The sequence below is a fragment of the Dromiciops gliroides genome, chromosome 4, assembly GCF_019393635.1.
Source record: "Dromiciops gliroides isolate mDroGli1 chromosome 4, mDroGli1.pri, whole genome shotgun sequence".
Taxonomy (NCBI): domain Eukaryota; kingdom Metazoa; phylum Chordata; class Mammalia; order Microbiotheria; family Microbiotheriidae; genus Dromiciops; species Dromiciops gliroides.
This window is the reverse complement of record NC_057864.1, coordinates 267,476,006-267,502,335: the sequence shown is the minus strand read 5'-3', so window position 1 is coordinate 267,502,335 and position 26,330 is coordinate 267,476,006.

The following is a 26,330-nucleotide window of genomic DNA, read 5'->3' as shown; positions in this document are numbered from 1 at the left end:
CTCATATTCAGAAAGAACATTCCAACAGTCAGTTGATAATACGAAACTAAAGGTCAAGAGAGAAATGAGGAGAACTTATTGACTCTTGAGTCTTCTTTGGTTAGAGTAATATCCTCATTTGCTCCCAGGGCCCAAGTGAAGTAATTGAGCCTATTAATTTCTGCATTACTACACAACCTCTAATGGGCTAGGATAAAGTTAGTTTTTTTTAAACATATGTGGCATTTTGGCATCATCCCTACCCACTGACCACTTCCTCATGAAATTAAAAAAAACTGAGAGCCCTGAATTTGCTTTCTTATAGTTGCTATGAAGTTGAACAGGGAGTTTAGAAGATCTGGATTGAAATATTCCCCTAGGCACTTACTAGTGATGTAACTCTGGACTAGTTCCTTAGCTGCTCTGCTCAATTTCCTTCTCTATGAAATGGGATATTAGCACCTACCTCATATGGTGGTTGTTGTGTGGATCAAATGAAACAATTTAAAGTTATTTGCAAACCTCAAAATGCTATGTAAAAACTAGCTGTCATTATTATTTCTACCACCACCACCTCTAGCACAATCACTACCACAACGTCCATCATCATTGTCGTCAGTATCATCAATATTGTCAGCAGTAGCAGCAACATCACTATTCTTCCCTTGAATTTTTTCCCATTCTAGATTACAGTTAAATATTTTAGAACATGTGATTGGCAATAACACAATTATGTATAATAGAGAGCTTGGTAGGTCTCCATTTGGTCCTTACTCCATTTACTCAGAGGATAACATGCTAGTCTCTTTTAGTATTTCTGTGTACCTAATAACTTTTTCTTTTGTTCTACTTTTCTAAAGCCATCTCTACAAATTAGGTCTACAAATTCAAGATTAATATTTAGCTAGATGACCACTGATGTCTTCTTATGAGATAATGAATTCCAGGCCAATGAATGTTTTAATTTCTCATGAATTACTCTCTTAGATTTCATAGAAGACTACATTCTCACAAATGAAGAGGGAGCAAAACTGGTAAAATTTAATAAGATTTTAGCAGCAATTATCTCTACTGCCTTGGCAACACCATGGTGATTATTGAGTATCACTTCAGAAAAGAGCACCATATAATCTCTTCTCCTCTATCAATGGTGGTCTAGTTCAACGCCTTCCAGCCAGAGTATTTCATGAGTCACACTATTGTACAACAATAACCATCAAGATTTTAGCAGATAGACTAAAAAGAACAGAATGTTGACAGTAGTCCAAAATGTATATTTATATAAAATGATAATAACAATGATATTTAACATTTTATAGCACTTTAAAGTTGGCAAAAAAGAATTATGTATTGTAACTCATTGGATTTTTCACAACAGCTCTGTGATGTAGGTGCTATTATTATCCATGTTTTACATATGAAGAAACTGAGATTCAGTGATTGCACAGTATCTCACAGCTGATGAGTTTCCAAGAAAGGATTGAAATTCCTGGGCGAAAAGAACTCTGACTCTGGCTGCATAAGCATAAGCCTTCTTCCACCTGAAGCATTACCAAGCCTTGAAATCAGGTTTCAAACCTTTATTGCCCTGGAAAGAGAAGGAAGATTTGGGGTTGCCACATAGATTAGGTATAGTGAGTGATAGAATGAGTCACAATAGAGAAAACATAGCTTAAAATACTGCCTGTGGCACTTACTACCTCTGCAATTTTAGACAAGTTGCATAAGATCTCTATGCCTCAGTGTGTGTATGGATGGATAGATAGAGATAGATAGAGATAGATAGACAGATAGATAGATGATATATAGAGGTAATCTTATAAAATATTATATTTATGAAAAATTCATGAAGAATGCTGATTTTCCTTCCTAATAAGTTTGGAAAACCAGGTCTCTGATGATTGATTGAAGGGAGCTTTGTAGACTACCAAATAGCTGTTGTTTACTTTCATATAGGCCAATAAACAAACTTCATATTTTGGCATTGACTTGGATAAATCCATTTCCTTACATAAGGTAGATGCAAAAAAGAAATAGAAGACATATTATGCCTTCATGTTATATTCTAATCATGCAGGGGTTTACATTTAGGTCAAGTTGTAGGAAAAGGGAAAGAGAAATCTTTGTAAAATTCACATTCACATTGCTCGTTTTAGCAATGGATCATATTTTGCATGTATACAAATGTATGTGTATATTTTATGTGTGGCATGTGTTTCTATAATGCATAGCCTGTACTCCTTCTTTAGTCACGATAAGTGAACCAGGTGGCAGAGAAGTAGTCAGTAATGTCAATTGCTTTTTCTTCCCTGAAGCCAGATGCGGGCTGGATGTTAGTGGTTTGGATACCTCCACCTGTTGGAAGGTCCTCGGCCATTGTAAAATAATGTGTCAAGAAGATGAAATTCAAGTTGGCTTATGCCCTGCCCCAAAAAAGATGTGCTGCATATATCAACCAGCAAGTGGAGATGATTGAAAGGAGAATCCTCTTCATAAAGGGCAAACATTATCTTTGAACCCCTGGAGGCAAGAAAAATGTTGAAGACCCCTCAAACAGGATCTCAGTAATAAAGATGAAAATGACACCTAAATTGTCATCTGTCTGTGTATCTGTTTATCACTTATGCAAAATATATGTCAAGTATTTTCATAACCTTACCATATTTATTGATTATTTTATATCAGGTGAGTGTGCCAAGAAAAACTTGAATCAGACTTAACTCCAGTTTACATACTTTGCCTTCATCACTACATAGAATTGGGTCTGTCCCAATGTTCAGGCTATAAAATTATGTTTTTTTTTCCTTATGCATCACTTCTCTGGTTAGCCACAATCAATCCTAGCAAAGGGTTACCATAACACACTTTGTACCTGGGACTGTGTCTACAATGAAAGTAACCTCAGGAAAATTTTAGGATGTGGTAATTGTGGTATGCCTAACAAAAATCTATTCCCTCTATGAAGCGGACTCAGAACACTTTAAATCAAATCCATTGACACCAATCTGTTGGTGAGCCCACTTTTCTTTGAGTCCACCCTGATTCTCTCAGCCTCCATATTGTCCAGGCAGGATTCAACAATGGTATATCTCATTTCATGAGGATGCTTAATTGATGTTCTTGATTTTAGTATATCTTTTCCCCCCCTAAAATTCATACTGATACACTACCATAATAATATCATTCCCTTATTCAACAACTTTCAGTAGTTCCCAAATATTGATTAAAATTTAAACTCCTATTTCTGCTATTCAAGGCTCTACAGAAGCTCACAATATTTTAAATAGGCCTATGCATTATTTTTCATGCTACTGTGCTTCATACATTCTACATTCTAATCAAACTAAGCTAATTATTTTTCATCCTCCATTTTGATCCTGCCTCCCCTTTCTTGATGCCTTTGCTTACACTGCTTCCCGTACCTGAAATATGTTCTCCATTTCTCTATTCTTTTAATTCTTTCCATCCCTTCAAATCCAATAATCATAGAGTCTAAGAGCAACAAGGGCCTTCAGAGATAGTCTACCTAACAGAGAATTCCTCCTCCTACATATTTAACAAATAGATATCTTCAGCTACTGCTTGAAGAACTATAATGAGGTAAAAGCTACTACCTTACAAGGTAGTTCATTACACTTTGGAATAGCCCCTATTCTTAGAACTTGTGCCTTACATTGACTTTAAGCAGTATTCTATGTTCCTTCCAGTCACTTATTCTCATGCTGTCTTCTGAAGCTAAACGTGAAGATGACTATCATTCCTTTTCCCCCCAAAAAATTGCCTTCTCCAATCATGAAGTCCTTGCCATATCTATATTGGCACTGTTCTTAATTATTTGCCTCTTGCTAACCTACCCCTAAAACCAGTCTTTGAAATTTAAAGTTTTATTGACTACTCTTATAAGTCTCTGTTCAGTCATTTCAGTCATGCCTGACACTTCTTAAACCTATTTGGAATTTTCTTGGTGAAGCTGCTGGAATGGTTTGGCATTTCCTTCTCCAACTCATTTTACAGATAAGGAAACTGAGACAAAAAATATTAAATGGCTTTCCCAGGGTCACAAAGCTAATAAATGAATAGTTCCCTGACTCTAGGACTGGTATTCTATCCACTAAACCACCAGCTGTCCCTATAAGACTCTAGGCAAATGTTTTACTCATTTTCTACATCACTTATGAAGAAGCCATCCCTCATATTTTAATTCATGTTATAAACATCAAAACTGAATTTCAACACATCACCTTCTTGGAAAACATTTCATTTCCTATTTTTATGTTTTGAATTCCCTATTGCTAATCAGTAGTGGGGCTGAAAAGGCTACCTGTAAGACAAAGGTTTTCATTTTTTTTCTCATTGTTCTTCAGGATCTCCTACCTTAAAAAATTATTTCTAGGTTTTTCAGTTGGTAAAAATTTTTCCCACAAGAATCAACAAAAGTAGACAGTGGTCATCATATTTGAAAAATTTCCAGGAAGACAGCAGAAAGAAACCTCTGTAGATCTCTATAAAATTCATATGCCATCTCTTCCATGAAACATTATTCCCTGTCACTCATGTAAATAACCTCTTTCTTTTCAAATTTTACATAGTATCTTTTCCAGATCTCAGCCTTACATGTATCTTATTCTTCTGTATATCATAATTATTTGAGTATTTTTCTCTATAACCCCTCTTATCCTTTATTAGACTATAAAGTTCTTAAGAACAGTGCGTGTTTTGTATCTACATGTATAATACAAGATACCAATACAGTGATAGTGGGTTCTGAATAAATATTGATTTGATTCATAGTTATCCCATTGTCCATGACACATAGATGATAGTACATGTTTTGCCTGAACCACCACCAACCATGCATTAAACAAATACAGGAAATATATTCAATTCCAATATCTGTAATAAATCTTATTATCAATACTAAGTAGAATAGGCATTATAGACAGCATAGGTGCTGCAAAGAGACATTTAAAATGAACATATTCAAAGGTAAACATTTTGAAGAACTCCTCTTCAGGAACTAGTACAAATGATTTTATCATTATTAAGATAAATTAATGAGTTAGAACTTGGGTAGTTGAAGCGGACACCCTAAGTAGGAATATATGGTCTGAGCTGCAATGAAGTAGCAAAATACCTGAGGGCAGATGGTTTTAGTTCCAGAGGAGGCAACTTGTTATGAGTCACAGCTTTCTATTACTCCAGACCTATAGTCAGAGGCTAGCCACATTTTGTGGATACTATAGTATTCTTCCATTCATAATGAAACTTTCCCCAATACACATCTATAAAACTCAAGACAGTTGGTGACCTTAGTGTCTTCTTTAAGTGATCCTGGTAAAAACTTAACCTTGAGCAGAGTATGGTTGTTGATTTTTTTTTACCTTCTCCCATATCAGGCCCTCTGACCTATAGGCTTTCCAGGTAAAAGATAATACAGTCAACACCTACTTTTTTTGTATGTTAGTGTCTTTTGAAAAGAAATGTCTACTACCTCTCCACACATATCAGAAATTGGCACTACACTGTTGATTAAGTAAATGATCAGGGTATATATCTAAAAATCCAAATCATAAGGATTTGAATTTTCCAGATTATAAAAATTAAAGAATATAGTTTACAATGGAAAGTTATTTTTAGTTTAGAAACATCTCTTAATCACCTGTCATCTGAGGCTCAAAATGATCACTGGGAAAGCACAGACCAAATATACTGCACTCTCTGTTATCATTTTCTTAATCTTCTTATGTATTTCCATATGACCTGACGATAAATAATTGCAACAATCAATCAGTCATAAGTTACCATGTCTGATTTCTTTCTACTGCATCTAGAACATCATTTGTTCTCAAGAGATGATAAATGAAACTGTGGGTCATTTGAAATGATCTCAGGAAGAAGGTTAGATATTTTCTAAACACAAATCCTGCAGTGTATAACATTTATTACAGATAGGCAATTGAGAAATATGAAATGACTTAATGGATGACCAGGTTCATCTTCTTTACCTGCCATTGTCCCTTGGATTCCTATTGTCAATAGCATCTGTGCATCAATATTTGTTATTGACATTCTAAGTGACCTGTGCATTACTACTTTTAGTTGCAGCTGGTCATTAAGCATTATACAAATTTCCTGCAAAAGTTTGCCATAAATTTTAGTCTTGATATGAGACAAATTGACTTTATAGTTTTTGTAATCATGAAACCCTTTTAAAAATAGACTATCTTCAAGAAAAGTCGTGATTCTCTTTAATTTTGTGTAAAGAATCATAAAAATAGTGTGGTATATGTTCCTCATGTAATATTATTGGGTTATACTAATTGATGAGCAGGATAGTTTCAGGAAAATAATGAGAACACCTATGAGCACATGCAAAGTGAAGTGAGCAGAATCAGGATATCATTTTACACAGTAACAGTAATAGTGTAAGGATGATCAACTTCAAAACACTTTGCTATTCTGATAAAGAATATAATCCAAAACAATTCCAAAGGACCCAGGATGAAAAATGGCAAATGCTGGAGGGGATGTAGAAATCTATGTACACTGTTGGTGGAATTGTGAACTAGTTCAATCATTCTGGAGAAAAAATTGGAACTATACACAAAAGACTACAAAACTGCATATTTTTTGACTAAGGAATACCACTATTAGGTCTGTATCCCAAAGAGATCAAATAAAAAGAAAAAGGGCCTACAAAAATATTTGTAGTAACTTCTTTTGTGGTGGCAAATATTTAGAAATTGAGGAGATACCCTTTAATTGGGAAATGGCTGAATAACTTGTGCAAATTATTGAGATGAAACAGTATTGTGCTATAAGAAATGATGAACAGGATGGTTTCAGAAAAAGCAGGGAAGACTTTATATAAACTGATGCAGAGTGAACTGAGAAATAGCAGAAGAATGTTGTATACAATGACAGCAATTCTGTAAGGATGACCAATGGGGAAAGATTTAGCTACTCTAATCAAGACAATAATCCAATACAATCCCAAAGAAGCAAGTACAAAAAATGCTATCCAACTTCAATGATAGAATTGCTAAACTCTGAATGCAAATTGAAACAGTTAAAAACAATTTTTCCTCTCTTCTGGTTTTTTTTTTTTTGCAACACATGGCTAATATAGAAAAATATTTTGAATGACTTAATATGTACAATCTATATCAAGTTCCTTGCCTTCTCAAGGAGGGGTGAGATAATTTGGAACTCAACATATTGAAGAATGAACTTTAATGCTTTTTCTATGTAATTGGAAATATTTTTTCTTATAAATAGTATTTTTTCCGATTACATGTAAAGATAAGTTTTAACATTCATTTTATATAAAATTTTGTGTTCTAAATTTTCTCTTTCCCTTCCTTTTGTCCCCCAAGACAATAAGCAATTTGATATGTTATATATGTGCAATCATGTAAAACATATTTCCATAATCATGTTTTGAAAGAAGAAAAAGAACAAAAGGAAAAATAAACATGAAAAAGGTGAAAATGGCATGCTTTGATCTATATTCAGACTCCATCATTTCTTTCTCTGGGTTTACGTAGTTTTTTCATTATCAGTCTTTTGGACTTGTCTTAGATCACTGTATTGCTGAGATAAGCTAAGTCAATCATAGTCTATCATCTTACATTATTGCTTTTATTGTGGACAATGTTCTCCTGGTTCTTCTCACTTTACTTCACGTATGTTCATGTAAGTCTTTCCAGGTTTTACTGAAATAATCCTACTCATCATTTCTCATAACACAATAGTATTCCATTATATTCATATACCACAAGTTGTTTATTCATTCCCCAAGTGATGGGCATCCAATCAATTTTAAATTCTTTGCCACCAGAAAAGAGCTGATGTACATATTTTTGTACACAGAGGTCCTTTTCCTTCCCCTTTTTATGATCTCTTTGAGATAGTGTAAGGAATTAATTGTGGTTTGGGCTTTATTATGGTCAGACTAAAAGAAAAGCCTAAGAGAAGATAGGTATTTTGTTTTGGGAGATAATTGAACAAACAAGAGGAACTCTGACCACAGAGAACATTTATTGAAACATTGTTTCAAAAGCCTTCCTCAAATAGCTTTCCAACATCCACGTGGGTCTGGCTAGATTATAATGGGGACAGACCACGTAGGTGTGATGAGCCAATAGGAGACTCAGCAGGGCTAAGAAAGGCCCCTCCCATTTCCAGGGGGGCAGATGGTTAAGATACAGTAAAAAGTCAGTTGGGGGTTGGAGTTAGAAGGGATTAGAAGAAAAAGTGAGTTAGGGAGGATTCTGAGATAAACAGGGAAGAAAGGCAGACATTTTAGAGGAGCTATGGGTGTTTCACTTTCCGACCAAAACAGAAGGGACTAGAGCTAGAAATTTTGGGTGTGGTGAGTGAGTTTTTGTTTTTGAGGCAGAGCTAGCTTTTGTGAGCTAGCTGGGCTGGAGGCAGGTTCGGGTGTCTGGGGTTTTCTTTTTACCCCAGAGGTTTATACATTGTTTCTAGTCCTATTAATCTCATTTGTGTGATTCAGATAGTGTTTTAAACTTGTTCTCATTGATAAACCTGTGTTGTTTTTGAAAGAGGCTGTTTCTTTTCTTACTTCAATATTAAGGCAAGCTAACTAAATAACTCTTATTATTACTAAATTTGGCTGTTACAATAGAGACATTGTGGTAATATTTCTGGATCAAAGAGTATGAAGTTTGAATGCCCTTTATGCATAAGTTTAATTGAAAAATATTTAACAGGGGCAGAGCCAAGATGACAGGTAAAAGCTGTAAATTTTCAGAGCTTCCCACAATCCATTCACATACCTCTGAATCATTCTGTAAGACAATTCCTGGAGCAGCAGAACCCACAAAAGAACAGAGTGAGATCATTTTCCAGCCAAAGACAGCTTAAAAGGGCAGCAGGGAAGATCTGCTCTACTAGGTTGAGAGGAAGTGAAGCCACGCCACACAGATCCAGCCCCAAGCAGGCTGTGCCTCCAGAGATTCAGAATCATCAGCATAAGTGGCTAGCTACTTCTGGAACTCAGATCACAGACTGGTGAGGGGGTTCAGCAATTGGTCAGGGGGAGATAGCAGGGGTCTCTGCTAGAGCTGAGGTGGAATGCTGTTGTGTTGCCCAGGAAGCAGACTTGAGTGGCAGTGGTTCAGTGGGGGAAGGGCACAGGCATGCTATGTTTATGAGCACAGTGAATCAGATTTCTCCTTCAGGGTTAAAGAGTAAGTAGGCCCATGATTACTTACAGACCAGAGCGCAGGCCAAGTGAGCTGAGAATGTGCCTCTCTTTATTTATTTATTTATTTTTGGGTGAGGCAATTGGGGTTAAGTGACTTGCCCAGGGTCACACAGCTAGTAAGCGTCAAATGTCTGAGGCCATATTTGAACTCAGGTCCTTCTGAATCCAGGGCTGGTGCTCTATCCACTATAGCACCTAGCTGCCCCTGTGCCTGTCTTTTTAAATTGTACCTCCTGGGACCCCCTGAAACTTGGGACAGTGTATCTTGGAAGCAATGGACCATTTTAAGAAGGAGTTAAGGGGGCAGCTAGGTGATACATTGGATAAAGCACTGGCCCTGGATTCAGAAGGACCTAAGTTAAAATCCAGCCTCAGCCACTTGACAATTACTAGCTATGTGACCTTGGGCAAGTCACTTAACCCTCATTGTCAAGAGAAAAAAAAAGAGTTAAAAGCCAAGAAATAGGCTAGGATAATGTGCAGGCAGAAAAAGATGTGAACCATCAAAAGTTTCTTTGGTGACAAGGTAAATCAAAATACACCCTCAGAAGAAGATGAAAAAGTCAAAGCTCCTACATTCAAAGCTTCCAAGAAAAATATGATTTGGTATCAGGCCATAGAAGAACTCAAAAAGGACTTTGAAGATAAAGTAAGAGAGGTAGAGGAAAAAGTAAGAGAGGTAGAGGAAAAAATGGAACGAGAAATGTGAGTGATGCAGGAGGGTCATGGGAAAAAAAAGTAACAGCTTGAAAAGCCAAATTGGCCAAATGTAAAAGGAGGTACAAAAGCTCTCTGAAGAAAATAATTGCTTAAGAAAAAGGATTGAGCAAATAGAAGCTAATGACTTTATGAAAAATCAAGACACAATAAAGCAAATCCAAATGAATAAGAAAAATTGAGGGCAATGTGAAATATCTCTTTGGAACAACAACTGACCTGGAAAATGGATCCAGTAGAGTTAATTTGAAAATTATTGGATTACCTGAAAACCATGATCGAAAAAAGAGTTTTGACATCATCCTCCAATAAACTGTCAGGGAAAATTGCCCTGATATTCTAGAAGCAGAAGGTAAAATAGAAGGTAAAATAAAAAAGAAATTGAAAGAATGATCAGTGGATCATCTCCAGAAAGAGATCCCAACATGAAAACTTCCAGGAATATTATAGCCAAATTCCAGAACTCCCAGGTCAAGGAGAAAATATTGTAAGCAGCTAGAAAGAAACAATTCAAGTACTGTGAAGCTACAATCAGGATAACAGAAGATCCAGCAGCTTCTACATTAAAGGATCAGAGTACATGGAATGTGATATTCCAGAGGGCAAAGGAACTGGAATTACAACCAATAATCATCTATCCAGCATAACTGATTATAAACTTTCAGGGGTAAAAACAGGACTTCAGTGCAAAAGAGAACTTTCAGGCATTCATGATAAGACTTCAACTGAATACAACATTTGACTTTCAAATACAAGACCCTAGAGAAGCATAAAAAGGTAAACAGGAAAAAGAACTCATGAGGGATGTTAAAAGGTTAAACTGTTTAGATTCCCACATGGGAAGATGATACTTCTAACGTATAAGAACTTTCTCAGTATTAGGGTAGCTGAAAGGAATATACTTTGATGGAGGGAACAGATGTGAATTGAATATGAAGAAATGATATCTGTAAAGCATTTTTTATCCTTTTTTGTGAGGCAGACAGGGTGGAGTGGCTTATATCTGGGGCCAGATTTGGGCTTGGGGTCTCCTGGGTCCAGGGCTAGTGCTTTGTCCACTGTGTCACCAAGCTGCACCATGATGACATCTTTAAACTAAAATAAGGGGTGAGAGGAATGTATTGGAAGAAAGGGAAAAGGAGAGTTGAAGTGGGGTAAAGTTGCTCTCATAAAAGAAACAAGAAAAATATTATTGTGTGGAGGGGAAGATGGGAAAGGAGTGGGGGATTGAATGAGCCTTATTCTCATTAGAATTGGCTCAAAGAGGGAACAACATACACACTCAAGTGCATATAGTAATATATCTTGCCCTGCAGGAAAGTGGGAGGGGTAGAGGATAAGTGGGGAGAGGTGAACAAAGGAAGGGCAGATTGGGGGAAGGGGCAGTAAAAAGTAAAACACTTTTGAGGAGGGATAGGGTGAAAGAAGATAGAAAATAGAATAAATATCAAGGGGACAAAATAGGATGGAGAGTAATACAGTTAGCAATAGTAACTGTGAAAGAAATGACGAGCAGGAAGCTATCAGGGCTTATGAAAAATGAAGTCCATCTACAGGGAAGGAACTGATGGTATCTGAATTCAGATTGAAGTATAATTTTTTTGTTAGTTCCTCTTTCTAAAGTTATTTTTTCTATTTTCTTTTTACAACCTGACTAATGTGAAAAAGTTTTTGTATAACTTATATTGACTTGCTTGATTTCTCAGGGAGGGGTGGGGAGGGAGCAAAGAAGAGAATTTTGATACCAAAATTTAAAAAAATCAATGGGAAAAATTGTTTTTACATGTAACTTGGGGAAAATTCTAAATAAAAAACAATTGTTATTGTAAAAAAATTTTAACCAGAATTAAAAATATATATATAAAAAAGGAAAAAAAAGAAAAATATTTAACAAAATCAAAATATATTTTAAAAAAAAGAAAATAATTATGTGCTTGAAGGTCAGCCTGTTCTAAAGAAAGGTGGAAGAAAATGGGATGGCATATAAAAATAACAGAGAAAAGGTTGGTTTTATTCCAAAGTACATAGTATGAGATTGAATGGTCTAAAATAAGACCAGAAATACAGGTTAGAATCAACATTTGAAGGGCTTTAATTATCAAAAACAAGAATTTTTTTTACCCTAATGGGAATAAGGAGAACCTTCATCTTCTTGGGCATAGGAGTGATATGCACTTTAGGAAATTAAAAATGATGAAGAAAATGCATTTGAAAAGGGTGTTGTGAGGGTATGATTGAAAAAATAATTGACAGCTGGTTAGATATGGAGTTAGGTAGGGAAAGTGAAAAATCAAGGACAACTCCAAAGTGATCAACTTAGATGGTGTTGCCTTCGAGAGAAACTAAATAAATTTGGAAGAGGAGTGGATTTCAAGAGGATGTAGATTAGAATCTATGATAGATGATGAAATCTACCAAGAAAGAGAGTGTACCATGACAGTGCTATAAGGAATTAATTGTGATTTGGGGTTTTCACAACCCTATCTTTGCTTTATTATGGTCAGACTGAAAAAAAAATATAAGCTTGAAAAGCCTAAGAGAAGATGTGTGTGTACTTTGGGAGATAACTGAACAAACAAGAGGAACTCTGACCACAGGGAACATTTATTGAAACTAAGTAACTAGGCCTCCTCTAATAGCTTCCTCATGCCCATATGGGTCTGGCCAGATTATAATGGGTACAGCCCATGTGGGTATGCTGAGCCAATTGGAGACTCAGCATGGCTAAGAACCACACATCCACTTTCTGTGGGTGAGTCAGTTAGATACAGTTGGAGACAGTTAGAGGGAGAAGAGAGTTTTTCTGAGGAGAGTGTCCTAAGAGAAATGGGGAAGGAAGGGACAGTTAGAGGAGCTGTTGGTGTTTGACCTTCAGACAAAAACAGAAGAGACTACACATCTAATTCTCCTTAGAACTACAGATTTTGTGTGTTGGTGAGTTTTTGTTTTTGTTTTTTTTTTTAGCTAGGCTGGAGCCAGGTTTGGGTGCCTGAGGGCTTTTTACCCCAGAGATTTATACATTGTTCTGAGCTCTATTTTATTAACTTCACTTGTGTTTTGAACTTGTTTCCATTAATAAACCTGTTTTGTGTTTTTGAAAGAGGCTATTTCCTTTGTTACCCCAATATTAAGGTGAGCCGCCCAATTAACTTTTCCCATACTAAATTTGGCCCTTACAATACCTAGTATAGAGCCTTGGGGAACAACTATGAAAAACATGGTGGAAAACATGGAAAATAATCCAGCATAAAAACAAAACAAAACAAAACAAACTAAGAAAGATTGCTCAGACATAACAGTAGAACTATCAGAAACTACTTTCACAAAATACATGGTGGAGATACACTTTAGGTCAGGAAAAGGCCCTGGTAGGCAATTTTAAAACTTACTAATAGACCAATAAGTTAAGGATTAAGGAGAGAAAAACATTTAGAAATTAGGATATAATTATCAAACATGGAGAGGCTAATTTTATTGAGGATGAGATTTGAAAAGGCATTTATTAAGTGTCTATTATGTGCCAGGCAGTTTACTAAGCATCTTAGAAATATGACTTCATTTGATACTCACAATAAGCCCCACCTCTCCCCCACTTCGCCCACCTTGCTATTATTACCTCCATTTTACAACTGAAGAAATGGAAGCCAATAGAGGTTAAGTGAAACATTCAGATTTATAAAGTTAATTAAGTGTTTGAAGTCACCAAAATCAGGTCTTCCTGATTCTAGGTCCAGGCGGCTATACAATGTACCAGATATTAACTGTTAAGTTTATAGAAGATAGGTTTAAAAGATAGGTTTTAAAGGGTTAAGAAGGTGAGAAAATATAGGTAAGCAAATACTTCAAATGCTATCTTTTAGGAACTGACATCTCAAAGGGAGGAGAGATGAAGAATGACAGGTTAAAGGTGTGATAAGGACTTTGTAATTTTTAAAATTTATCTTATTTTTAATTTATGGAATAAAACAAGCACTTACATAAAATAGTATATTTTTTAAAAAAATGATTGCTCATGAAACTGTAAATCTGCTTTGTACAACTTGCTATTACTTTTAAATATGCAAGTTATCATGTAAATTTCTTGGTTTTTTTCTTTTTTTTTCTCTTCTCCCTTCCTCCATGCTAGAAATGGCCACCATTAGACACAAATAGGTATGTGTGTGCATACATACACAAACGAGTATGTATATATGTATATATAAATATATATATACATGTAGATATATATGTAAAATTATTCAATTACTTCTATTTATTAACTTTTTAAAAGTATTTTATTATTTTCCAGTTATATATAAGGATTGTTTTCAACATTTGTTTTCACAGGATTTTTAGTTCCAAATTTTTTTCTCTCACCCTCTCTTTTCTCCCTCTTCCCCAAGATGGAAAGCAGTTTGATAAATGTTGTATATGTACAATCACATTAAACATATGTGGCACCATTGAATAAAAGGGAACTATGCCCAAAACAGCAAGCAATATAATATAGGTTATACATGTACAATCATGTTAAACAAATTTCCATATTAGTCATGTTGTGAAAGAAGAATCAGAATAAAAGGGAAAAACCATGAGAAGGAAAAATAAAGAAAAAGTGAAAATAGTAAGCTTTGATAGGGTTGAGGTGTAGGAGGAATAAACTGGGGGAGGGAGAAGGGGAGAGATGGTCTGGGGAGAGGTAGTTCACATGAAGGAAACAAGAAAAAGGCTTATGGAGGAGAGTAGAAGAGGGGGAAGGAGTTGGGGAGTGAGTGAACCTTAATATCTTCAGAATTGGCTCAAAGAAGGACTAACATGCATGCATACTCCATAATGCTTTCTCTCAATATAGATAGCATTTTCCATCATGAGTCTTTGATTATTGTATTACTGAGAAGAGCTAAATCTATCATATTTGATCATTGCACAAAGTTCCTGTTACTGTGTTCTTCTGGTTTTGCTCACTTCACTCATTAGAAGTTCATATAAATCTTTCTAGGTTTCTCTAAAATGCACCTGCTCATCATTTCTTACAGCACAATAGTATTTCATTCCATTCATAAGCCACTTATTCAGCCATTCCCTAACTGATGGGCATTCCTTCAATTTCTGATTCTTTGCCACCCCAAAAAAGCTGCTATAAACATTTTTATACATGTGTGGTAAAAAATATGAAAGTTTTTTAATAGTCAGTTAGGATAACTGAAAGACGCCAGTTTTTGAAGGACCACCCTTTTGGGGAGGAGACCAACAGTCCGCCTGCTGCGCACGTCAGACTGCCTGCTACACACTCGACTTCCGGGGTGGAGAGAAGGGAAGTGGAGCTTTTTTTGGCTGCTCGGGTGGTCTCCTGACGGCGCTGCACAGACGGTCTCTCTCCAAAGGTGGTCTTTCGGTTTGGGTGAGTTTTTATAAGGAATATAGACTAAGCTTAGACTTAAGACGATTTGTATTGTGTTTCTACTTTCCTACCCTTCTAATCAACATCACCTTGTGACTACCATAACAATAAAAGGTCTATCTAGAAAACCAAAAGCTTCTTCCATTTACTAGTCTGGGAGATAAATTAAGGGAAAGGTTAAATAGGGGAGATTTATGATCTAATATCCAATTTAAAATCTCACACATGTGAGTCCTTTTCTCTTTTTTATGATATCTTTGGGATATAGATCTTGTAGCAGTATTGCTAAGTCAAAGGGTATGCACAGATTTACAGCCCTTTGAACATAGTTTCAAGTTCCTATCCAGAATGGTTGGATCATTTCATAACTCCACCAACTGTGTATTAGTGTTCCAATTTTCCCACATCTTCTCCAACATTTATCATTTTCCTTTTCTGTCATATTAGCCAATCTGATAGGTGGAAGGTGGTACCTCAGAGTTGTTTTGATTTGCATTTCTCTAATCAATAGTGATTCAGAGCATTTTTTATGTGACTATAGATAGTTTTAATTTCTCCATATGAAAACTGCCTGTTCATATACTTTGAAAATCAATTGGGTTTATCAAACAGTAGATTACTTTGTCATTTACTACTACATTTTGTATACCTAATGCATTCCACTAATCCACCACTGTATTTCTTATCCACTACTAAATATTTTGATGCTTGCCACTTTATAATATAGTTTTAGATCTGGTATGTCTAGGCCTCCTTCCTTTACATTTTTACCGTTAATTCCCTTGATATTCTTGACCTTTTGCTCTTCCAGATGAATTTATTATTTTTCTAACTCTATAAAATTATTTTTGGTAGTTTGATTGGTATGACACTGAATAAATAAAGTCATTTAGGTAGAATTGTCATTTTTATTATGTTAGCTAGATCTAACCATGTTCAATTGATATTTTCCCAAGTATTTAGGTTTGACTTTATTTTTTCTGAGAGTGTTTTGTAATTGTGTTCATATAGTTCCCCCATTACCCTGAAAAAAAAAAGCAGTGAGGGACATAATGGAAGGAGATCACAGAGATCACAGTTGCACTAAAGGATGAAGTTGAGGCAGAAATGTAGATTCAAGGATAAGAGGTTGAGATCCAAGAAAATAATTTGAGTGGTCTGGATCATGGACGTCAAACAATTTTAGGAAATGCTAAGATAAAGCTTCTATTTTTAAATTTTTTTTGTGGTGCAATGAGGGTTAAATGACTTGCCCAGGGCCACACAGCTGGTAAGTGTCAAGTGTCTGAGGCTGGATTTGAACTCAGGTCATCCTGAATCCAGGGCTGGTGCTTTATCCACTGTACCACGTAGCTGCCCTCTGGATAAAGCCTCTAACCATCCTTGTGTGTGGCTGAGGTAGAGTAAAGACCTAGGAGAGACCTTCATGGAGTTAACTAATAGGGATTCCAGGGAATTTGAGGCAACATTAGCATGATTGCTATTTCCATTTTGATCCTATACATTGTTCAAAATGTGGTTGCTGAAAAGCTGGGAGATTGTCAAGATATTGATGTTCCTTTGTTTGAAGGGAGACATTAGGCTTAAAATAAAGAATGAGCTCAAGATATTAAACTTCTTAGAAAAGAATGGGAAAATAGTGTAAGTGTTGTTTGCTAACTCTCAGTAGGATATAGAAAGGATGATATAGATAAGACATTCAAAAGGTAGGAAATGTTGCTGAGTGATGGCAACAAAAGGAGTGTCAGAAAGTGGAATCAGGAACAAAGATGAATGCCAACTCTGACATCTAATTTCATTTATTGGGGAGATATAAGAGAAGACATACCAAATTCTGGAGAAGGTGGACAGAGATTCAGGGTCTGGCAGAAATGGGTTTCTATGAGTGTAAGAATATCTAAGAAATATGAGACAAATGTATATAGCCAAAAGAAGCATCTTTTGCTCAAGGATATGATGTTTGAGACTGTAAAATGGAATAAGGATTTGGGAGTATGGTGCAGAAGCTTCAGGATTGGGGAAGGAAAGCAGAAATAAGAAAAGGAAATGTTCACCTAGGTAATCTATTTTGATTCACAGGAATTCAGAGAGTATAAAAAATGCTTGCAAGGTATTGGCAACATATGATTATACCTTTCATATAAGCAATAGTGGCTCAATCCTAGGTTCTAGTTAGGATATTGATTTGATTTTATCACTGTGGTTGAGGGTGTGGGCAGGAAGTATTGAAACACTGGAATTAAAGCTGTCAGAGTGGTCAGATGGAAAGGAATCTCATGTCTAAATACTTGATAAATGTGCAGAGCAAGGTATAGTTGATTTATTTACTTCTTTGTGAGCAAAGGCAGCTTTGCATCAGGTAGGAATTCAGATGTTCTTTTGATTTTCTTCCCTGAGATGGTGGAAAATGGTTGAGACTTTGCTTTTAAGGTGCTCTGGTGGATTAAAGGATAAGAAAACATGCATCACATAACCTCAGTAAAATCTCAAGCACTTCAGTTTACTTGATCAGGGCATAGCCCTGAATATAGTGGACAGTAGTAGGATTCCCACAAAAATGACTGGCTGATTCTCTTATCTCTTGGCTCCAAAACTGGGTATTTGGAAGAACCAGTCTTTTGACCAGATAAACTTTTGAAAAATGCAACAGGTATTCCCAGAAACCTCAGTTTCTAAGGAGAATACTGTGTGATACTAGGAAATCATCACTTAGTGAAGTGCTTTCTCCAAGAAATTCTACCACATCTCAAATCTTATATTGACATGTGTCCATTCTCCAGTCACTATCTTGTAGTTTGTCTCTGCTGTTTTTAGCTGTCTAGAATACCTTAAAATGAGCATATGGGGTGTGGGTAGGAGGCTCTGATTCCATAGCACCTTCTTGAAACTTCCTGGGACTATGTTAAGGACACAGCTAAGATTATGGTGAAAGCATCTATTTTTCAAAAGTTGTATAAATGTACAGATCACTTAACTGACAAATTTTGATGACAGTACAAATTTGAGCGCTTGTTTGAAGCCCCTTAATGGCTGATTCTGTAGTGGCTCTCTTTGATAAGACCACTACCCAACAGAATTTCTTCTCCACTCTGTTCTCCTTGCTTCTAGCTCCCACTATGCTACCACAGATTAAGCTACTTTTTTTCTGGCAAGGTGACAAAGCAATTTTCAGGACTTTATTGGCCCAGAGGGCTCAAGGTGAACAGTGTCTTTGTAGCTTCTGACTGAATTAAGAAAGCTTCCTGGTTTCTTAAGGACATAAAAGGCCTACCCATATGAGTTGGGCCTATCAAAAGTAGGATTTTCTGAGAAAAGGTGAGTCACCACTCTGCCCTATTTGGGGATGGGGTTTCACATCTACTCACTCTTAAGTCTTGTAGTATGATTATTGAATACACTTTCCATGCTGCTCTAAGTAAATCTCCATTTGTTAACTGTTGAATGATGAATGCTGCATGAGTGCTTTATTTTGTTTAAACATCAAACCTAAACTAATAGAGGCCTGTCCTTAAGCACCACAATGAAATGGATGGTGCTTCATTTTTAATTATCTTTTAAATAAATTCATTAGCATGAAGTGCTGCAAGATAAATTGCCTATAAATATTGACACTTCCTAAGAAATATCAAAAGTCAAACCATTCTGTGACTGGACCCAGGTGTGGATGTCACCAAAAATTTATTTAAAGTTTTTCCAGTCCCAAAGTGAAGCCAAGAAAAATTAATTTTTGATACAGGTATAACTTCAGTCTTGAACTCCCTCCTGTCCTATAGTACACCTAATTAATCTTGGGAGGAAATCAAACTAATCTTAGAAGGTTATCCCATTTTGATCCTATGAATTTTCCAAAATGTGGTTGCTGAAAACCTGGAAGATTGCAGGATAATGGCTAAGCTGACTGACACTCCTATAGACTCAAAGTGATAAAAGTTTGTAAAAACACTGTTTTGCACTCATTGACTAAACATAGATAAGCCAAATCATGGGTCACCCAGAAAATTAGTATAGCATGTGTTCTACTGTTATCCTCTGTTCCTCCTCTTCTTTTCTCATTCATAAAATTTCCTACTCTGCTATTCTCTCATACAAAACAGATTGTTTTACCTGGGGTGGGGTGGGGGTGAGGATTTTAGTTCATGGTGATGTCGAATAACTCTTGCACCTTTACATCTCTTGCATTTATAAATTCCAATTAAGTCTTTAGCCATACAGGTTCTTGTTAATCTTTTGAAAGTCCTTCTTTGCTGTTGCTTTTACTCCATAAAGATGTCCACAAATCAATCTTTGCTTCAAAGAAATATAAAAAATGGTAATTATTTTCATTAGTAAGGCTTTTGTTGATAATGTACTTATATACTTTTCTTCTGCTTCTATTTTATGTTTGGTTGCAAAACAAATAGCAAACCTCAGTCTACTTTTTTTTTTTTAAAGAATGTCTCACACAACTCTGTCTTATGCAGTTTATCTTTTCCATTGTTGTTTAGGCTCATATTTATTAATATTAGATATTTGAGTCTGTAGCTTGAAATCTTTTGATTTTTGTAATTTGTTATTCCACTTTTTCCCAATAATTCTTTGTGAGTATGGAATAATCCATTGTTTTTCAACCGTCTCTCTTTAATATATGAAGTTTTTCTCTTCGAATCTTTTTTAAAACTTTTATTTCTTTTATTGAAAATATTCAATTTAACCACTATCTGTATTTCAGTTTGAATGTTTTATTTTGTTTTTTCTCTTTAGGAAATTCTCTCTATAAATCCTTGGGCATCTGTGTTAAAAAAATCTGAGCATTTTTCTTGTACAACTTCCTGCACTATATATATATATATATATATATATATATATATATATATATATTTTAGGCAATGGGGGTTAAGTGACTTGCCCAGAGTCACACAGCTAGTAAGTGTCAAGTGTCTGAGGCCGGATTTGAACTCAGGTACTCCTGAATCCAGGGCCGGTGCTTTAACCACTGTGCCATCTAGCTGCCCCCTCTGCACTATATTTTTAAAAAATGTTTTTTAATGGACCATCCTCTGAGAGAGCTTTAATCTTATCTTCATCAATCTTTTAGTCAAGGTCAATTGCTTTGATTTTATAGAGTTATGTTCTTTTAAGGAATTTAATAATAATAGCTAACATTCATTTGTCTTTATTATTCCTGCTGCAAAATTTTTATCCACTTTATCTTATTTTTTATTCCAAATATTGTGTTCTCTGTCTTTCTTCTTTTCTTTTGATTTTCTACTTCTTTGGAAAGATTCTACATTATTTTTAATTTTTCCTACTCTACAGTTTCTGGAATTTTAAAAAATATTTAACTAAGAATTATAAATTTTAAAAACCTAAATTAATTCTGTAGTTTATTTTTAAATTATTTTATTTCTCTTTGGAATAAATCTGTTATTTCTTACTCTTGTTTCCTGATTCTTGTGCCATCCACAGGATTTTTTTCTTTAGTCAGATCATATTTTTTCACATTCTTTCATATTAAAAATTTTGTTTAACATATTTTGTTTTATCTCGGAGGTTCTACTCAATCTTGCCTTTAATTTTAGTATCCTCTTTGCTGGTATATCTGCTTGTCCTCAACACTTTAAGTCAGTTTTTTAGCTCATATATTTTTATCAATCACTCTGGTCCCTGCCTTTCTACTGACATGTAAACACATAAGTCTTTGGCTTCTAGATGACTTCAGCCCCTCAAACTTGAGGATTTGGAGGGTTACAACCAGGTACTAAACATATGAACACTTTGAGGGTAGAGGATTTGTCCTAAATGTTTTTCAATTGATCTTTTGTCTCTCTACTGATCACATGAGTTCAGCTCTTTATACTGACATCTGAGCCATGTTTCCCCTTGATAGCTCAGGTTCACTAATTACAATACCTTCATAATCCCCCTTGAGGAACAGACTTGAGCAAGTTCTAGTTATTACTTGAGTTCATGCTACCCTAATGATCTTTTGATATCACTCTTTATTTTTAAATCATTTATACATTTTGACCTTATCTTGGTATACAGTGTGAGATGTTGGTCTTGACCTGGTTTCTGACAATCTACTTCCCATTTATTCCAACAATTTTTGTCAGTTGGTGAGTTCTGTTCCACAAAAGTTAAATTTTTGGGTTTATCAACATCTAGATTTGTGTGGTCATTTACTACTTTATATTATGTACCTAATCTATTCCTACTGCTCCACCACTTTATTTTTTAACCAGTACCACATTATTTTGATGATTACCATTTTGTAATACAGTTTGAAACCATTTACTGCTGACTGCCTTCCTTGTCATTTAAAAAAAAATATGATTGCCTTCATATTTTTGACCTTTTGTTCTTCCACATGAATTTTGAATTTTTTCTAGCTCTCTAAAAATGATTTTTTGGAAGTTCAGTATAACACTGAACAAAAAATTAATTTAGGTAGAATTTTTATTACATTTTCATGTTAATATTTCTTCAATTGTTTAGATGTGTTTTTATTTGTGTGAAAAGTGTTTTGTACTTTTGTTCACATAATTCCTGGGCTTGGTTTCTCAGGAAGACTGACAAATATTTTATATTATCTGCAGTTACTTTAAATGCAATTTCTCCATCTCTTTTTTATAGGATTTGTTGGCAATATATAGATAAAGTCAAATGTCAAAGTGGATATAAAGTGTGATTTTGTTGTTTAGTCGTTTTTTCAGTTGTGTCTCACTTTGTGTGACACGTTTGGGATTTTCTTGGAAAAAATATTAGAGTTGTTATAATTTCTTTCTCCAGTTCATTTTACAGATGAGAAAATTAAGTTAAATAGGGTTAAGTGACTTGCCAAAGATCACATGACCATTAAGTGTCTGAGGCCATATTTAAACTCAGGAAGAGACATTAAGCCACCCACATCCCCTCTAAAGGGTGATCCAAGTAAATTATAGGAATATGGGAAAATGTAGCCATCAGATCTATGAAGAAGGAAAAAAAAAGTTATGACTAAATGAAAGAAAGGATCACAGGAAGTAAAATTAATAATTTTATTACATGACATTTAAAACTCTTTCACAAGCAAAACTATTACAGTCAAAATTAAAAGGAAAACTGGAAACAGGGAGGGGGGTTTACAGCAAGTTTCTCTAATAAATGCCTAATCTGCCAAATATATAGTAAACAGAGGAAAATTTATATAAAAAATAAGAGCCATTCCCTAGTCGGCAAATGGTCAAAAATATGAATTGGAATTTTTTAGAAGAAAAAAAATCAAAGGTTTCAATAGTTATATGAAAAAATGCTCTAAATCACTACAAATTAGAGAAGAGGAAATTAAAATAACTCTGAGGTACCACTTCATACTTATCAGATTGGCTAACATAAGAGAAAAGGAAAATGACAAATGCTGGAGTGGATGTCGAACAATGGAGAGTTTTGAACTAGTTCAACCATGCTCAAAAATAATTTGAAACTATGCCCAAGGAGCCATAACACTGTGTATAACCATTTGACCCAGCAATACCACTGTTATGTGTATATCCAGTTCTAGAGAGAGAGAACTGATGAACTCTGAATGGAAATTGAAGTGTAATTTTTTTTTTAATGAAGGAAACACACCCCAAACAGAAAGACGCACGCAGTTAAAATAATGGGTTACAGGAGGATACATTTTCTTCTGCTAAAATAAAAAAGGAAGGAAGAACAATCAATATTTCAAACAAAGAAAATACAAAACTAGATCTAATTTTAAAAGTAAGCAGGGGAACTGCATCTTACTAAAAGGTACCAAAAATAATGAAGTAATATAAGTACTGAACATACATTCACATAATGGCATAACATCTAAATTCTTAAAGGAAATGTTAAGTGAGTTATAGTAGGATGTACACAGTAAAGCTGTACCATTGAGGTCCCTCAACTTTCTCCTCACAGAACTAAATAAATTGAATAATAGAATAAATATGAACGAAGTTAAGGAGATGAATAAAATTTTAGAAAAGTTACATATGATTGACCTTCATAGGATATCAGATGGGAAGAGAAAGAATTATTCCTTTTTGCTTAGCTGTGCATGGTGCCTTCACAAAAACTGACCATTTATTAAGGTATAAAAACTGCATAAGTGCAGAAAAGAAGAAACATTTAAGGTACTATTTTCAGACCATATTGCAATAAAAACATTTGCATAATGGTCTGTGGAAGTACAGATTAAAAATTAGTTGAACTAAAAAATTCTAATTCTAAAAATGAGTTGTTCAAAGGACAAATCATATAAATAATACATAATGACAACATACCAAAATTTGTAGGTTGTAGCTAAAGCAGTACTTAAGCAAAAATTCATGTCTCTAAATGTTATATTTCACATTTTTCTTCTCCTTTACATCAATTGACTTTGTTTTATAGTTTCTTTATATCTCATGTAGCCATTAGCTTCTATATGCCCAATTCTGATTATTAACAAATTATTTTTTTTCAGTTGGCTTTTGTATCTTTTCTTTTCCATTTGTCCAATTCTATTTCTTAATGTTTTCACTAATAAAGCATTGTGCACCTTTTACCATTTGACCGATTTGGGGTTTGTTTGTTTGTTTTGCCAGTGTGGGATGTAGTTCTACGTCTTTTAGCATTTGGCCAAGTCTATTTTTTTTTTTTTTAGTGAGGCAATTGGGGTTAAGTGACTTGCCCAGGGTCACACAGCTAGTAAGTGTTAAGTGTCTGAGGCCGGATTTGAACCCAGGTACTCCTGACTCCAGGGCCAGTGCTCTATCCACTGTGCCATCTAGCTGCCCCTGGACAAATCTATTTTTAAGATGTTACCTCAAAGTTTTTGTGTTCCTTTCACCAAACTAATTCTTTTCTTTTCTTTCCTTTTTTCTTTCTTTCTCTATCTCTTTCCTTCCATCCTTCCTTTTGCATTGCTCTCCTTTCCTTTCCTAATATTTTTCTACTTCTCTTATTTGATTTTAAAAATCATTTTAGTTTTTCCAGATATTCTTATTGGACTTGTGTACACTTATTTTTTTTGTCCTTTTGAGGCTTTACTTGTAACTGTTTTCACATCATGGTCTTTTTCTGAATTTGTGTCTTGATTCTTCCTATAACCATAATAGCTTTTTATGGTCCAGGTCTTTTTTTTTCTGTTTGTTTATTTTTCCTATTTCTTGATTTGGACTTTTTTGTTAAAGTTGGCCTCTGCTCACCTTGAGGATGTTGCTCTGTCCCAAGCTTTAGTTTGTTTGTTTTTTACCAGCTGCTGTTTTCAGAGCTAGATCTGGGGGTTTAGAAGTTTTTGGTGCTTCCAAGGTGGTGTCATCTGGAAGTGGTGTGGTCACTGCTCTCCTGGACTGTGTTCTGCTTCTTCCCCAATAAGGGCCTCTGATCTCTTGATACAGCAAGTACTATTGCTCCCTAGTGTACTTTTCCCTTTTGACTATATGTTTCCCTCATCCATGAATGCAACCTAGAAGTAAGTATGGAAAATAAAGGTGTCAAATGGCATCCTGTCCTTTGTCCAGTGCTAGTATAGGGATCCGCTGCAATCTCTATCTGATCAGTTCCCCAATATACTTACTATCTCTTGTCTGAGAGCTACCAAAGCTGCTATTGTTGCTGTTCCCACCACCAAGCCCACAGGTGGTTTTGCCACAATGTGTGCTTTAGAATATCCTCTACCATAGTGTCATAGCTTTCTCCTTCCAACCTCCTAAGTTGTCTTGGGCTAATAAATGTATTACCAAGACCTTTTGTGGGCTTTCCCACTCTAGAAATCGATTTGAGCTGTCATTTTAAATTTGTTTGAAGGGGAATGTTGGGAAAGCTAAATTGTAGTACCTCCTCTATTCTGCCATATTGAATTTTAAGTCATATAAGAAATTCCAATGCCTTTTGAAGTCCCCTTTCATTCTCATTAAATTGGATAGGGTATATTTGTTGTTGTTTTATGTATCTCAAGCTGCTTTTATCTAAACCAATCATTACCTCCTAGTAATAGTCTGTCTACACTCTGCTGCCTGTAACTATATACTATTTGAATACCTCTGTAGGTTTCTTAACATGTTAATTTCTTAAGCTTGTGTTTCAGCCTTTGCAATGGTGAAATCTATTACCTCCATTGCTTTTATGTTCTTCTCATATGTTGGCTTTCAAAATGTTTTCACTCATAGTAACATGCAAATTTGCATGGAATGTGGAGTAAGTAAAACTTCAATAAGCCAGTAAATTTAGGTTGAAATAGATTGGGAATAGCTTTACTATGAGGTTTTTGTGAATTTGCCATGTACCGTTGAGAAAATGGTATATTCCTTTCTATTCCCATTCAATTTTCTCCAGAGGTCTATCATATCTAAATTTTTTAAAATTCTATTCTTCCTTATTTATTTTGTGGTTGGATTTATCTAGTTCTGAGAGGGAAAGGTTAAGATTCTCCCACTAGTATAGTTTTGTTGTCTGTTTCCTCTTGTAACTCATTTAATTTCTCCTCTATGAATTCAGATGCTATATCACTTGGCAAATATATGTTTAGTATTGATATTACTTCATTATCTATCATACTTTTTAGTAAGATGTAATTTCCTTCTTTATCTCTTTTAATTAGATCTATTTTTGCTTTTGCTTTGTCTGAGGTAAGGATTGCTACCCTTGCTTTTTTTTACTTCAGCTGAAGCATAATATATTCTGCTCCAACCTTTCACCTTTACTCTATGAGTATCTCTCTGATTCATATGTGTTTCTTTTAAACAACATATTGTACGATTCTTGTTTTTAATCCACTCTGATATTCGTTTCCATTTTATGGGAGAGTTCATCCCATTCACATTTACAGTTATAATTACTATTTCCCTCCATCCTATTTTCCCCCTTTGTACTTTTTATTCTTCTTTTACTGTATTCCTCCTCACCAATGTTTTGCATCTGACTTCTGCCTCCCCAAATCTGCCCTCCCTTTTATCAGCCCCCCTCCCTTTTCTTTACCATTTCCTCCCCTGCTTCTGTCCTCCATTATATCAGTGCCCCCTTTTCTCCTTACCCTTTTACTTACCAAAAGGGTAA